The sequence below is a fragment of the Panthera leo genome, chromosome C1, assembly GCF_018350215.1.
Source record: "Panthera leo isolate Ple1 chromosome C1, P.leo_Ple1_pat1.1, whole genome shotgun sequence".
NCBI lineage: Eukaryota > Metazoa > Chordata > Mammalia > Carnivora > Felidae > Panthera > Panthera leo.
Window position 1 is genome coordinate 170,323,938 of NC_056686.1, and position 16,835 is coordinate 170,340,772.

Here is a 16,835-nt window from a genome sequence, read left to right on the forward strand (position 1 = left end):
TCTCTTAGACTTTTATGGGATGGCCATCTTCAACTTGATTTATAATTCTTGTTAATAATATTGCGTCCCATTGCATGCCGATCTGGTGTATCTCAATTCATCATAAGACTCCTGAAGCTTAGAAGCAAATAGTCTGGGCTACTAATGCTTGCCTTCTGTTACCTTGGATGGACTTTAACCCTGGAATGCAAGTTTTGAATGACTAAAGTATCAGTGGCTTTACACCGAGAAACCTAGATGCTTATCAACCATTAAGAATTGTTGAACTAATACAATGTAACACATAAAATTGTTCTACAAGAATTGAAGTGAAAGCAAGTTAAATTTCTTAGTTTTGAAAATCCCATCAGATATAGGTTTGGGCTTTTATGAGCCAATGTCAAGTTTTTTAGAACGACCATATTCATTTTTTAGATTATGCCAGGAACTCAGGGATTGTAGGTCAGAAAAATTAGAGAGAGGCATATGGCTATTGGTCCACTGGTGAGACTGCAAAGGTGCTTTTGGTTCAAGAGGTGCTTGGCTGATAGATGGCTTTTCTCTTTATTTACATGGCCTCAGATGAGGCCCTTCCTACCTCTAAGTGTGCCATGCCTGGGAGCAGTACTCCATTGGATTTTATATAGTCTTCCACTTGAAGCCCTGCTACCTCAGGGCCCTGCATTTGAGGAGTATAAAACTCTACCACATGAGGAAACATTACCTTCCCATTTCTTATCCTGTTTTGAGGACATCTAATTATATTGGTGATGTCTAGCCACCAGCCCCCAATTCCTGGAGCCATACCCAACTAGACAGTCCTGCCTAGCTCTGTCTCAAACCTAATGTTTCATAACCAATGGCCAAGTCACTCAACTCTGGTGATGCTTTTATCTGGTGATTTAGATAACTGATCAAAAACTCTTTCCTTTCTCAGGAAGGAGAGAGAATATTTTCAACTATTGACAATTAATTTACTACCAAGAAAAGAAGCCACCATTAGTTTCTCAATGAGATCACTGTGCCGCATAAAATTTTCAGTAAATCATCCTGCTACAGAATGAGTCTATATAGCTTTGTTTACTTGTAGATGATGAAAGTGAAATGGAAATCAAGCTAGAGATAAACCAAGAATCAAGGTCTTATTGTACAGAAACTAGCCATTGTAATAGAGAATGTAGAATAAAGAGGATAATAAGGAAATAGGCCTATGGTGAACCTGGCAATATTAATGTATAAAGGACAAAAAATGAAGTACATTAAAAGTAAGAGCATGCTCTGAGATGAAAACATGGTTTAAACATTTCAGTGTTAGTTGTTTTTAATAGGTTTTTATAGGAAGGATAGTATCTTGAAGAATCTTTGCCCTGCTTTTGAGAAATCACTTAAACCTGTATTCACATTGTTACATACCAATAACATAGACACATAGGCAGATCTAGAGTTAGGTCATTATAATATCTGAATAAATTCTGGTCACATTTATGTTGTATATAGCCCTATCAGAAACCAGAAGTAGGAAAGTGGTGTTACCATTAGGAAGATACTTGGCATGTAAAGTAAACCCCCGATTACTACCTGTGTAACAATAATACTAATTTGGGTGCTTATTAAATGCAGGGTACTGTGTTAGACATTGTGGGGAATGCAGAAATGAATAATAAATGGATGTTGCAGCCAGGGACTCGCATTCTAACCTATTTCTACACAAGTAATCTAAGACTAGGTAATACAATCGAGTTCTTACAATCAATGTAAAACTCAGACTTTGGTAAAGTTTAAAGAGAGATGTGCTTTTAGTAAGAACTTAAAATACTCAAATCTGTAAGTAGTGTCATGTGGTTGAAGCATGGGGGTGGGGTGGCATGGTAAGAGGAGTGGATTGATGCATGTTCCATCAGTACAATTATACCTCACTGTGCTGGTGTTGGGTAGTAGAGGTTGCAGTTGAGTCATAATGGAGATTCAGACCTATTTAGCATGTCTAATAATGTGCTGATTAAGAGGATCGCAGATGTCTTTTGGTAGGAGTAGATTGCCTTTCCAGGGATGACTTTTCTAGGAAAATGTACCCTCAGTACCTGCAAAAAGGCAAGGGATGGATGGCAAAGAACGATGGGGAAGGCTAGTCTAGTTTGTTTTCCCAGCTCTGATTTCTGAGCCCCTCCTTTCCAGCACAAGCTGACAAGACAGATTTCATGAGAGAATGTAGCCGAATTAAGAGAGTAGGCAGTGTAGATACTTGTATGACAAACTGTTTCTGAGAGAGAGAAATGAGTAGTCTGTTTACTTTTGTATGAAAATTGGAATTATTTGAGATTGTGAGGGTGCAAGGCTTTCAAGAATGGTATGTAGAAGAGCATTGGCGGGAGCAGTGATGTACTGTGGAAAAGGGAGAAGCAGTGGACCTGGCACTCAGGATTTCCTGGGAAGGTTAAAAAATAGGATGGGTGGTGTGCCTTTGTATGATGGCCTCAGAGTATTAGAGAAGGCCCTTGGTGGTTGTCTGATTGCTTAGATCAGGTACAATAGGTGAGTCAGGAACTTTGGTCTTGTTAATATTCAAAGGCACAAAGAAGCTTGGGAAAATCTAAGGCTGCTGTACAATTCACTGGAGAGCAATAGAGTGTGCTTAGGTTGCCAGAAAATCTATTCAACAAATTAACACGGTCATGAAAGTGTAAATTCTAGGTTCTCTTTTCATTTAAATATCAAGGTATACGTCCAACAGAGAGATCTCCTCTTCAGCCTATGATGCCTCCAGAGACAAAGGGGCTCCTTGAGCAAAGCTGGAATTTTCCAGGTGCATGTAATGTGTTAATGTGTGGAAAAGACAGAGTGAGAGCTCAGAATTACAGAAATCTTTTATTTTTTTTTATTCCTGAAAACTAGATTTAGGGCAGGTATTCCAGCTGATGAGCTGTTAATAAAACTTTGTTGCTTTTATTGCTTTCTTTAGCTATAAAAGCTAGAAATATTACAATCAGGTCTTATTTAAATGGCCATAAAGAGGTGAAAGAATGAAGAAAAGTGGTCCACAAGATCTGGAAAGGTCAGAGGTCAACTGTAGCAGCAGGTATACCAGACTTTATTTTTCAGCTTGCATTGACATAGATTTCTTTGAGTGGAACCATGGGATATAACTTCTTTCCTCCCACCAGCAAATATTTCTGGGTCTGGAGATCAGACAAAGAAAATCATATTAAATTCCCTCTTTTTCTTTTGATAAGGCACAACAATGTATCACTATGTATTCTGTCATTATGCTTTACTTTTTCTATTGCCTTCGGTCTGTATGAATAATAGGAATATCTTTTATCTCACAGATAAAGAATTTTTTTTTTTAGTCAGTCAAGAATCCCCAACTGTGTAGGAACAAAAATGGTGCAAAGAGAAAATATACTTGGTAAATTAAGAGCAATTGGGCTCTCCTATTTAACATTTTTAAAATGTCTTCCTATATTAGAAAAAGACCTACAGGTTCTCAGTTGAGGTCCAAAAAAGACCTCCCCTCATAGGAACAAAATCTTAATTGTCCTTTGGAGGTTCAGTATGTAATTGGGAGGACATTTTCAGCTGAAGGCCATTTGGTATCTTCTACCATCAAAGTTTGGAGCAGAGAGTCGAAAAGGAATGTATTTGTAAGGCACATGTTCAAGGGTGGGTTGATACATCTTAGCTAGAATTCTTACATGTAGTTTTCTTGACAAATCCTTCTTTACCCACTCATTGTCATCTTGGAACTGAAATTCCAAGGTAACAGTATGTAAATGAGGAAAAGGCTGACTGTCATATTTAGGAGTCAATATGGAGGGTTCTGATGTGTACCTTTAGGTAAGAATCATGGAGTTAAAGTTCTAACTACTAGAAGCAAAGGAGTATGCATCTTCTAGGCAAAATGCCCTGGTGTCCTACACTGGCTGAAAGCATGGATTTTGGAGTCAGGCCTGTATTGGAGGACCAGATTCAACACTTACTAGTTCTGTGACCCTGGGCCCAAGATACATACTCTCTAAGGTTCAGTTTCTTCATCTGCAAAATGAAGATAATAGTACTTACCTTTTAAGGGTGCACTGATATAATGCACATAATGTCCTTAACACATTGCCTAGAACAGAGTAAGTACCCAGTATTTGTAGTTCTTATTGTTACTGTCAGTATTGCTATTCATGTAAATATTATTACTATATGATCATTACTGAGGAGGAGGAGAAAGGAATAAAAGCAGTAGCTGGGCTTACCTAAAAGGAAAAGTGGTAGAGGGCACCAGATTAGTTTTTTCCCGTTTGCATTTTACCTCAACCATGAAATATATTTACCTCTATTTGTTTAATGTTTATGTATTTATTTTGAGAAAGAGAGGGAGACAGCATAAGCAGGGGAGGGGCAGAGAAAGAGGGCGAGATTGAATCCCAAGCAGGCTCTGTGCTCTCAGCACAGGGCCTAACACAGGGCTCAATCCCACAAACCATGAGATCATGACCTGAGCCGAAATCAAGAGTCAGATGCCTGACTGAGCCACCCAGGTTCCCCTATTTACTTCTTGTACTCTGTGCTTTCTCATTTTGATCACATTGAAATAGAAAAGTAAAAGATGAGATACCATTCATTATTATACTTTTTAAAATATTTTTTTAAAATGTTTATTTATTTTTGAGGGAGAGGAGACAGCATGCAAGCAGGGGAGGGGCAGAGAGAGAGACACACACAGAATCTGAAGCAGGCTCCAAACCCTGAGCTGTTAGCACAGAGCCTGATGTGGGGCTCAAATTCAGGAACCACGAGATCATGACCTGAAGTGAAGTCAGATGCTTAACCAACTGAGCCACGCAGGCGCCCCCATCTTTACACTTTGTTTCTTTTTAAAATTTATTTAATGTTTATTTTTGAGAGAGAGAGAGAGACAGACAGAGTGTGAGCAGGGAAGGGGCAGAAACAAAAAGTAAACCTCAATATATATTAAATCAGGGGTTGTAAACTTGAGGCTCATTGGTAAGGTACGACTCACAGACAAGTAATTTTTTTTTTTTGATGTTTTTCATGGTGTTGGATTATAAAGTGTACATTTGAATTGGTTTCCAGCATTAAAAATACAGGCTTGGTAAGTAATCTGTGTTTCTACATTATGCAGAAAACAGAAAATTGGGCATTCATGGCTTGTCAACCACTGCCTACACCGTGATAGTGGTGGCTCAACTTAAACGGGTTTGTGCTTTTCATTTTACTGGTGTGTTCATCACTCCCAGTTGCATCCCTAAGTCTGCAGCTGGATCTCAGTAGCTATTTGTTCTCTTTTACTCAGTTCATTTCTGTTATATTACTTACCTGGTCCTTGTTAGCATTTCATAAGCATTGTGTTCAATGAATGAGTCAGTGTGTACTAAGCTCATATGTAGTAAGCATACATTTTACTTTATTTCTTTAAATCAGACCCCCAGGCCTCACTTATATTATTGGCAGGATATTTAGTCTCATTTATTATGGAGATCAAGCTCCTCGGGGAGTTTTGGCAAGCTGTAGCCTGCCTGAGAATATTTACAATACATACATTCCATAAAGGATCCTTATGTAGATTATATAAATGTATACATTCTAAAAATTAATAAGACAAATACAACTTAGCTAAAAATGGGGAAAATCTTGAACAGGTATTCCAAAAGAACCAATTCAAATGGCCAATAAACAAAGATACTTAGTATCATTATTCAAGAAGAAAACACAATTGAAACCGTAATGAAATAACACTGTATAACTTCTCAAAGTACATAAAATTAAAAAATACTGATGGGGGTGCCTGGGTGGCTCAGTCGGTTAAGCATCTGACTCTTGATTTCAGCTCAGGTCATAATTTCACGTTTTGTGGGTTGGGCTCTGCACTGACATGTAGAGCCTGCTTGGGATTCTCTCTCTGTCTCTCTCTGCCCCTCCCCTGTGCATGCACACATGCTCGCTCTCTCAAACTAAATATTAAAAAAAAAAAGACTGGGTGTATCATGTTTTGGTGAAGATGGGGAACAATTAGAATTACATTGCTGATAGTAGGATAATTTGATATAACCATTTTGGAAAACTCTAAGGTTATATTCAGTAAAGCTATGTTTACATCAGTTTATGATCTAACAATTCTTTTTTTTTAAATTTTTTTTAACGTTTATTTATTTTTGAGACAGAGAGAGACAGAGCATGAACGGGGGAGGGTCAGAGAGAGGGAGACACAGAATCTGAAACAGGCTCCAGGCTCTGAGCTGTCAGCACAGAGCCCGACGTGGGGCTCGAACTCACAGACCGCGAGATTGTGACCTGAGCCGAAGTCGGCCGCCTAACTGACTGAGCCACCCAGGCGCCCCTGATCTAACAATTCTATTCTTCTGTCTATATCACAGAAACTAAGACATATGTTTATCAAAAGACAAATGATTTTAGTAGTTTTATTCATAATAGCCTCCAACTGGAAACAACATGTTCATCAACAGGAGGATGAATGAATAAATTGCAGAATATTACATAATAGAATGCCTCCTGTGATTATAAAAGATAGAAAACATGCATGTAGACAACATTATGCAGACAACATGGATGAATATCACAGACATAATGATGAATAAAATGAGCCAGACAAAAGGGTACACACTGTTTGATATTATTCATATAAAGTTCCAGAATGGGTTCTAGAATTAATGTATTATGATGGAAGTCTGAATAGTGGGAGGGACATGAGGGAACGTTTTTGTCATGCCGGAAATTTTTATATTTGGAATGGGGTAATGATTGCATGTGTACATACATATATAAGTATTTATGGAACTTTATACCTAAGATTTGTGTATGTGTATTAAATCTTGATTTGAAAGTATAAAGACAACTTTGTCATCTTTCAACCAACTTCCAACCTTATGTGTTACTGTCTTGTCATGTTTTTTAATTTTAGATATATTTTAAACTCTATAGGCCATTTTTATGTTATTTTGTGCACACAATTTTCATTTGGATTTACCTTTATGCCTTTACCTTTATACTTTTCAGGTATACTTCATTAATTTCCAAACTTCCATGTTTTCCAGTTGGTTGATTCTCCTACCTGAAGAAATACATACGTGTGTGTGTGTGTGTGTGTGTGTACACTGTTTATTTTTGAGAGAGAGAGAGAAAGAGAGAGAGAGTGTGAGTGGGGGAGGGGTAGAGAACAAGTGAGACACAGAATCTGAAGCAGGCTCCAGGTTCTGAGCTGTTAGCTCAGAGCCTGACTCAGGGTTTGAACCCAAGAATTGTGAGCTCATGACCTGAGCCAAGTCACATGCTCCACTGACTGAGCCACCCAGGCTCCCCACCCTAGTATATTTTCAGTGTAAGTTATATAGTAATGAATGTTTTCAGTTTTTGCTTGCTAAAAATGGTTTCTTGTTGCTTTTAAAGAATATTTATCTGGGTACAGAAGTCTTTGTTGGCATCTAGTTTCTTTCAGAATTTCAAAGAGGTTTCATTGTGCTCTGGCTTTCACACCTTTTTTCTTGATGCTTTCTGGGAGTTTCACTTTGTATTTGAGTTTCAGAAAATTTTGATTCATTTATGTGTGGTTTTCTCTATATGTATCTGGTTTAGGATTGCAGAACTTGAATTTGTGCACTGATAGCTTCCATCAGTTTTGGAACATTTCCAGCTCTTATTTTAAAAATTGCTTCTGTATCATTCTCTCTCTTTTCTACTTAGCATTCCAAACCTCATATGCTATATACATTTAAGCATTTTGACTATGTTCAATACATATCTTACCAGTTTCTTTCTTTTGTCTCTTTGGCTTGAACAATTTGTATGGGCCTCCCTTCAATTTCATTAATCCACTCCATTTTAATCTTTTCTTGGTGTATCTCATTTTTATAGCTATCCATTGAGTTTTTACATTCAAGTGTATTTTTTAGTGCTATTCTATCCATTTGGTTCTTAAAGATTCACATTTTCTAGTAAAATTTTTCATCTTTTCATGTTTTTTCCATAATTTCTTTTTCCTTAACAAGTTATAGTTAACTTAAAATTGTTGATAGCAAATATATAAGTACCTTGTATGGATTTTCTTCTCTTGTCTTTATTTCTCTTGGTTATTTGTCATGTGATTTTTATCTCAGCATGGCTAATAATCTTTGATTTAGTATTGGACATTCGGAATAAAGATCTATATAGTATGCAAATGACAATTTATCCTACCCAAAGAATATTTTCCACTGTTACAATGATAGAATGGTAGCTGACCATCTTATTAGGTATTGAACTGATTTGAGGCTGGCTTGCAGTTGTGTTTTTGTTTTTGTTTTCTTAAATAAGATGCAGCCTGTCTCTCAGTTTTTACCCATCTCTAGGGCATGAGTCTCTAGGGATTTTGGTTGAGAGCTTTGTAAGGCTGTGTATCCTCAGAACCAAGAAATTGATGAATTTTGCTGTTCCTCAGAGCCATTCACTTTACACCCTTCATGTGTGCAAGTTGTGACAGTTTACCACTTTTTTCTAGAGTCTTTAACTGTGGCATTGTGATTACAGGTTCTCTTCCCATTTGTGAGTCTGTACAATACTGCTAGATGGTGGGAAATTCTGGTCTGCCTTTTATGAGTTTTTGGCTTAGTCTTTCTAGCCTTCTGCATTGTACAGTCACAGGATTTGGAAAACAAGTGTTTTGAGAGAAACCAGCCATATGTTTGAGGCCATCCAATCTTGAATTTTGTCACTTTCTTGCATAACTGCCAAAAGCTTTGCTGGTATCTCTGTCCTCTAGCAGTAGTCTTCAGCTTGTGCCAAGTCCAGATTCACAGCCTCCAGAACTAGCAGAGGTGCTCACAGTAAAAGTGGGTACAGATTCTAAGTTGACCTATGAGAGTGTATCCCTACTGCAGAATTTTATACCTGGACAAATAAAATTTTTATGTTATTTTGTGCACACAATTTTCATTTGGATTTACCTTTATACTTTTCAGGTATACCTCATTAATTTCCAAATTTCTGTGTTGTCCAGTTGGTTGATTCTCCTACCTGAAGGAATACATACATATGCATACATATACATATACACAGCTTCTACAGCTCTGTGATGCCTTTAAGAATATAACCTTTTTATTTACTCTGGGTTTTCTAGTTGTTATCAGTGAGATCTATGGCTGCTACAAATGGTTCCACCCCACTTGAGCACCACAAAGTTTTGAACAAACACATTTTTATATGGCTCTATGTTAAGTGTTGTGGTTGCAGGGAAATAGAACTTGAGCTTTTCCTGACGGTTTTTAAATGTATGTAATTACAGGGTACGTACCCTAAAAGATTAATAAAACAGAACATAATGGGATAACTTGTTGACAAATTGTATGCATAATACATTTAGGAAGCCAAGAAAGACCTCACTGAGTTCGAGGGTAGTCAGGAAAGGCAAACTTAAAGTTAACTTTAAGGGTATTGTGAGATAAAACATTTTATTTTGAGAATAATATGGGACAAAAGTGTGTATGAAACTGACATATTCGTAGTAGCCTTATTAAAGAAAAGACCTAACTTGGGAAAAACCCAAATTTCTGTCCAATACAGGAATTGATAAATAATAGATGGTTTTAAATTTATATAAGAGAATATAATTCAGTAATTAAAAAGACTGAACTAGAAACCATGAGACAACATAGATCTATCTCACAAACCTTGATAAGCAGAAGAAACCAGATGCTAAGAGTATGTATCAAATGATTCCTTTTATAGGAAATTTAAGAATAGGCAATACTGATATATAATACATAACATATAAAATATGATATTTGCAGAACTGGTGATGGATATGTGGACCAGAACAATAGGTGCCTCTGGAAGGTGAGGACTGACTAGATAGGAGCCTGATAGAAATTTATGGGGTGGTGGAAATATTCTATATCTTGACTGAAGCAGTGATGTCTTGGATGTATACAAATATCAAAAATTGATAAATTGTGTATACTACCTGCATTTTATGGTGTGTAAATTTTAATTCAAAAATACAACTGAATATAAAAGCAATATAGTTCATAACAGATGATCTAGTAATTGATTTGAGAGAAATGGTGGAAGATATGTTTGGGTAAATATGTTGAGCCTAAGAGGCAAAGATTCTTAAATGTTGGGCAATAGGAATCCACTAAAATACTGTGCAAATGTAGGAGAAAATTAGATTAATGCTTTAGGAATTTTAATCTCCAGGGCCTAAATAAGCCACTCAAAACAAAGATGTATATAGCTGATAGCCAACAGTAGACATAAAGTTTTTTTAAATTTTATTTTTATTTTATTCCAGTATAGTTAAGTGTTAGATTAGTTTTAGGTGCACAATGTAGTGACTGAAAAATTCTATACATTATTCATTATAAGTCTACTCTTAATCCTCTTTACCCATTCACCCTAACCCCACCAACCTCTCCTCTGGGAACCATCAGTTTGTTCTCTATAATTAAGAGTCTGTGTGTCTCTTTTGTTTGTTGTAAATTTCAAGTGAGTGAATTCATATGGTATTTGCCTTTCTCTGACTTATTTCACTTAGTGTTATGTCTTCTAGATCTATCCATATTGTTGAATATAGCAGGATCTCATTTTTTTATGGATGAGTAATATTCCTGTGTGTGTGTGTGTGTGTGTGTGTGTGTGTGTGTGTGTGTGTGTGTCTTCTTTATCCATTCATCAATCGAAAGACACTTGGGTTACTTCCATAATTTGGCTATTGTAAATAATGATGCAGTAAACATAGGGGAGCATATATCTTTCTGAATTCGTGTTTTCATATTTTTTGGGTAAATACCCAATAGCATGATGACTGGATCATATGATAATTCTATTTTTTAACTTTTTGAGGAACCCTGCATACTATTTTCCACTGTGGCTGCACCAATATGCATTCCCACCAATAGTGCATGAGGGTTCCTTTCCCTCATCCTTACCAATGCTTGGTTGTTTCTTGTGTTTTCGATTTTAGCCATTTAGCCAGGAGGTGATATTGTTGTGTTTATTTGCATTTCCTTGATTATTAGTGATGTTGAGCATCTTTTTATGTGTCTGTTGGCCATCTGGATGTCGTCTATGGAGAAATGTCTATTCGTGTCTTCTGCCTATTTTTAATTGAAATATGTATTTTTTGGGTGTCGAGATATTTAGGTTCTTTATGTATGTTGGCTACTAACCCTTTATTGGATATGTCATTTGCAAATATCTTTTCTCACTCAGTAGGTTGTCTTTCAGTTTTGTTTCCTTCACAATGCAGAAGGTTTTTTGTTTTTGTTTTTTTGATGTATTCCCAGTGGTTTATATTTTGCTTTTGTTTCCCTTGCATCAGGAGACATGCCTAGAAGAATGTTTCTATGGTCAGTGTCAGAGAAATTACTGCCTGTGTTCTATTCTACGATTGTTAAGGTTTCAGGTCTCACACATTTAGTTGTTTAATCCATTTTGAGTTTATTTTTGTGTATGGTATATGAAAGTGTTCTAGTCTTATTCTTTTGCATGTAGCTCTCCAGTTTTCCCAACACCGTTTTTTGAAGAAACTATCTTTTCCCATTCCATATTCTTGCCTCCTTTGTCAAAGATTAATTGGCCATGTAATTGTGAGTTTACTTCTTGTCTCTCTATTGTGTTTTATTGATGTACATGTCTGTTTTTGTGCCAGTGACATGCTGATTTTATTACTACAATTTGTAGTATATCTTGGAATCTGGGGTTGTGATACCTCTAGTTTTGTTTTTTCTTTTTCAAAGTTGCTTTGCCTATTCAGGGTCTTTGGTGGTTTCATACAAATTTTAGGGTTATTCTAGTTCTGTAAAAAAAAATTGTTCAGTATTTTGATAAGGATTGCATTAAATCTGTAGATTGCTTCAGGTAGTGTGGACATTTGAACAATATTGAGTCTTCCAATCCATGAACTATTTTCCCATTTTTTTTGTGTGTTGTCCTCTATTTTGTTCATCAATGTTTTATACTTTTTTGGAAGACAAATTTTTCGCCTTTTTGGTTAAGTTTATTACTCGGTTTATTCTTTTTTGTGCAACTGTAAATGGGATTCTTCTATTAATATCTCTCTCTGATATTTCATTATTAGTGTGTAGAAGTGCAACAGAATTCTGTTGGTTTTGTATGCTGTGACCTTACTGAAATCATTCATGTGACTGTTTTTTGGGTGGAGTCTGTAGGATTTTCTCTCTCTATATATTATCATGTCATTTGCAAGTGGTGACAATTTTACTTCTTTCTTAGAAATTTAGATGCTTTTTATTTCTTATTGCTGTGGCTAGAACTTCAAGTACTATGTTGAATAAAAGTAGCAAGAGTGGACATCCTTGTTTTGCTCCTTAGGGGGAAAGCTTTGTTTCACTTCATTAAATATGATGTTATTTGTGGATTTTCACATATAGCCTTCATTATGTTGAGGTATGTTCTCTATTTTGTTGAGAACAAACTTTATTTTGTCATAAATGAATGTTGTACATTGTCAAATACCTGTTTTTGCATATATTTAAATGATCATAAAATTTTTATTCTTTCTCTTGTTGATGTGATGTATTGAATGATTTGTAAATATTGATCCACCCTTGTATCCCAGAAATGAATCCTGCTTGATAAATTGTGAATGATCTTTTTAGTGTATTGCTGGATTTGGTTTGCTAATATTTTGCTGAGGATTTTTGCATCCATGTTCATCAGAGATATTGGCCATAATTTTTTTTTTTTTTTGTAGTGTGTTTATCTGGTTTTGATATCAGGGTAATGCTATTCTCATAAAATGAATTTGAAAGTTTTCCTTCCTCTACTATTTTTTGGGATAGTTTAAGAAGAATAAATATTAACTCTTCTTTAAGTGTTTGGAATTCACCTGGTCTTGGTCTTTTGTTTTTTGGGAGGTTTTTGATTATTGATTCAATTTCATTGCTGGTAATCGGTCTGTTCAATTTTTCTATTCCTGTGTAAGTTTTTGTAGGTTATATATTTCCAGGAATTTATTCATTTTTTCTAGGTAGTCAAGTTTGTTGGCATATAATTTTTCATACTCTCTTGTAGTCTTCTGTATTTCTGTGGTGTTGGTTGTTATTTCTCTTCTTTCATTTATTACTTAGTTTTGAAACTAGCCTGCCTTTTTCTTTCTCTTTCTGTCTTTCTTCCTTTCTCTCTCTTTCTTTCTTCCTGTGTAAAGGCTTATCAATTTTGTTGATATTTTTAAAAACCAACTCCTGGTGTCATTAATACTGTTTTATTATTTTCTTTATTCTACTGGTTTTGGGTTTGGTCTGTTCTTTTTCTTGCTCCCTTAGGTGTAAGGTAACGTTGTTCATTTGAGATTTCTCTTGCTTCCTGAGGTAGATCTGTATTGCTATAAACATCTTTCTTAGAATATCTTTCCGTGCATTCCTCAAATTTTGTACCATTGTGTTTTCATTTGTCTACATGTATTTTTTGATCACCTCTCTGATTTCTTGGTTGACACATTCATTGTTTAGTAGCATGTTATTCAACCTTAATGTATTTACGTTCTTTTCAAATTTTTTCTTAAGGTTGATTTCTAGTTTCATAGCATTGTGGTTGGAAAAGATGCATGGTATTACTTCAGTCTTACTGAATTTATTGAGACTTGTTTGTGGCCTAATATGTAATCAAGTTTGGAGAGTGTTCCATGTGCACTTGAAAAGAATGTCTATTCTCTTTTAGGATGGAATGTTTTAGATATATCTGTTAGATACATCTGGTTCAGTATGTCATTGAAAGCCACTGTTTCATTGTTAATTTTCTGTTTGGATGATTTATCCATTGATGTAAGTGGAGTGTTAAGGTCCCCTACTATTAATGTACTCCTATTGATTACTCACCTTATGCTTGTATGTATTTGGGTGTTCCTGTGTTTGATGCATAAATATTTACAATTTTTGTATCCTTTTGTTGGATTATTATTTTTTTGATTATGTAGTGCCCTTATCTCTTGTTACAGTGTTGGTTTTAAAGTTTGCAGGGTAAATTTTTCTTCATCTCCTAACTTTCATCTGCATGTGTCTTTTAGTTTTGAAATAATCTTTTGTATGCAGCATACAGATGGCTCTTGTTTTTTTATCATCCATCACCCTATATCTTTTGATTGGAAAGTTTAGTCCATTTACATTCAAAGTATTATTGATAGGTAAGTGGTTCCATTTTGTTACTTGTTTTATGGTGTTTTTTTTCTAGCTCTTCTCTGTTCATTTCTTTTTCTTCTGGTTGCTGGCTTTCTTTAGTGATGTACTTGGATTCCTTTTTCTTCACTTTTTTTTGCCTATTGGTTATTGGTTTTTCATTTGTGGTTATTATTAGATTCATATATAACATCTTATGCATATAGCAGTCTGTATTAGGCTGATGGTCACTTAAGTTTGAATCTATTCTTTACTCCTCTCCCCCCGCCCCCATGTTTTAGGTATTTGGTGTCATACTTTAGACCCTTGTATATTGACAATATGTTGACTGATTTTTTATAATTATACTTATTTTTTACTGCTTTTGTGATTCGTACTTACTCTTGCTTATGGTCTTTCCTTTTCACTCAGAGTCCCCTTTAACATTTTTTTGTAGAGTTGGTTTTGTGGTAATGAATGCCTCTAACTTTTTTTTTTTTTTTGGAAACTCTTTATCTCTTCTTCCATTCTGAATGATAGCCTTGTTGGATAGTGTATTCTTGGCTGCAGGTTTTTATATTTTGGCAATTTTAGTATATCATGCCATTCCGTTTTTGCCTGCAAATTTTGTACTGGAAAGCAGTTGATGGTCTGGTGGGGTTTCCCTTGTACTTAAGTGTTTTTTTTCCTTTTGCTGTTTTTAAATTTCTCAGACTACTTTTTGCCCTTTAAATTACCATATGTCTCAGTCTGGACCTCCATAGGTTGAAAATATTGGGGTCTCACTATACCGCCTGGATCTGGTTGTTTGTTGCCTTCCCTGGATTAGGGAAGTTTTCAGCTATTATTTCTTCAAATAATTTTTCTGCCCATTTCCTCAATCTTTTCCATTTGGGATCCCTATAATGGAAGTGTTATTATATTTGATGGTGTTGCTGTGTTCCCTTAGTCATTTTTCATTTATTAATATTTCTTTCTCCTGTTCAGCTTTATTGCTTTCCATTTCTCTGTCCTCCAGGTCACTGATCTGTTCTTCTGCTTCCTTTAGTCTACTATTTTACCTAGTGTACTTTTAATTTCAGTTATTGAGTTCTTCATCGCTGGCTTGTTCCTATTTATATTTTCTATCTGTTTGTTGGGGGTCTCACTGAGGCCCTCTGCTGTTGTCAAGTCTAGTGAGTATCTTTATGACCATTACTTTAAATTCTCTATCAGGCATATTTCTTACCTGTTTCCTTTAGCTCTCTTGCTGTATTTTCTTCTTTTTTTCCATTTTTTTTCCCTGTCTCATGTTTAACTCTTTGTTTCTGTGTTTTGAGAAAGTCAGCTATGTCTCCTGCTCTTGAATGTAGTGGCCTTATGAAGAAGAGGTCCTATAGTGCCTTGCAGTGTAATGCCTCCTGTTCACCAGAACCTGGCACTTTATGGGTGTCTCCTACGTGTGTTGTATTTACCCGGCTCTTGTGGCTGAGCCCCGTTTACCTTCAATCCAGTTGTCTGTAATGGTTCTCTTTGTTATGTGCAGAATTTGGTCTCTGTTAGCGGACCAGTCAGGTTTCCTTGGGCTTACATTGAGCCAGACCACGCATTTGCCAGAGATACAGTAGCACTGAACTGCAGGATGCTTTCCCTGTGTTGCTCCCTTAGGAGCATTTAGTTGGTGTGTGGGACCTGCACTTAGATTAGATGTCTGCCCTAGTTAACTGCTGAGGGGGCTGTGGGACTGCTGTTTCTCCTCTTCCCAAGGCAGAGTCACTTAGAAGTGATGGGGGCACCTGCAGGCTTGTGGCACCACTTTGGATAGGCTCCAGCATAGGGCATTATTGGAGGTTGCAGGTCCACTGAAGAATGTGGGGGTGGTGTATCCAGTTACAGCACATTTAGTACCAGCAAGGTCTCTGCTGGTTCCCTGCAGGAGGGGATTTGCAGCCACCTGGGAAAACTGCCACTCAGGCCTGCCAGGTTGGAGGGAAGGGATCTGCAGATGTGCATGTGGGAGGGAGTGCTGGGCATACTGTTAGCAAGCTAGGTGGAGAGTGTTGGTGCTGAGCTAGTTCCTGCAGGTATCTGTGTATCTAGGCTGGGGTGGGTTGGTAGGGGGAGGGAATGTGGTGCCTGCCAGTTCTTTTGTTCTTTGAGAGATCTCCCAATGATCCCTGCCCCTCCAGCACAACGAGATTAGTAAATAATTCTCCTGTATTATCCCAGGCATTTTTCAAATTGCTACCTCTGTGCCATATCTAAATGGGGCTGTTTGGCATGCCATGTTTTTAACGGTGGGGACTTTACCTTACCCACTCCCACAGAGCCAAGACCCCTGATTTTTAAGTTCAGGTGTTAAACTCCAGTGATTGTTAGCCTCCCCTCCCAGCCCCCGCCCCGTTTTTCAAAGCCAAATGTTAGGGGGATTCAGCTTTCTTATGCGTGTATGTGTGCCTGTTCCTCTTGTCTCTCCACACTTGTGCCCCTCTCACCCGGGGATAGTTTTGCAGGTTCATTTGGTTCCCTTCTTACCTTCTTGACTATGGCCTCTTCTCTACATTTAGCTGTGGAACATCTGTTCTGTCTTTGGGGCTTTTTCTTGGTTATTTATATTGATGTGGTGGTTATCTAGTTGTATCTATCCATGGGGCAAGGTGAATTTAGTGTTCTCCTACTCTGCCGTTTTAATGTCACATTTTCTGGAATTCACTCTCTATTTTACTTTTGTAAAAAATAAATTTCAGCTCTTTAGCATACATC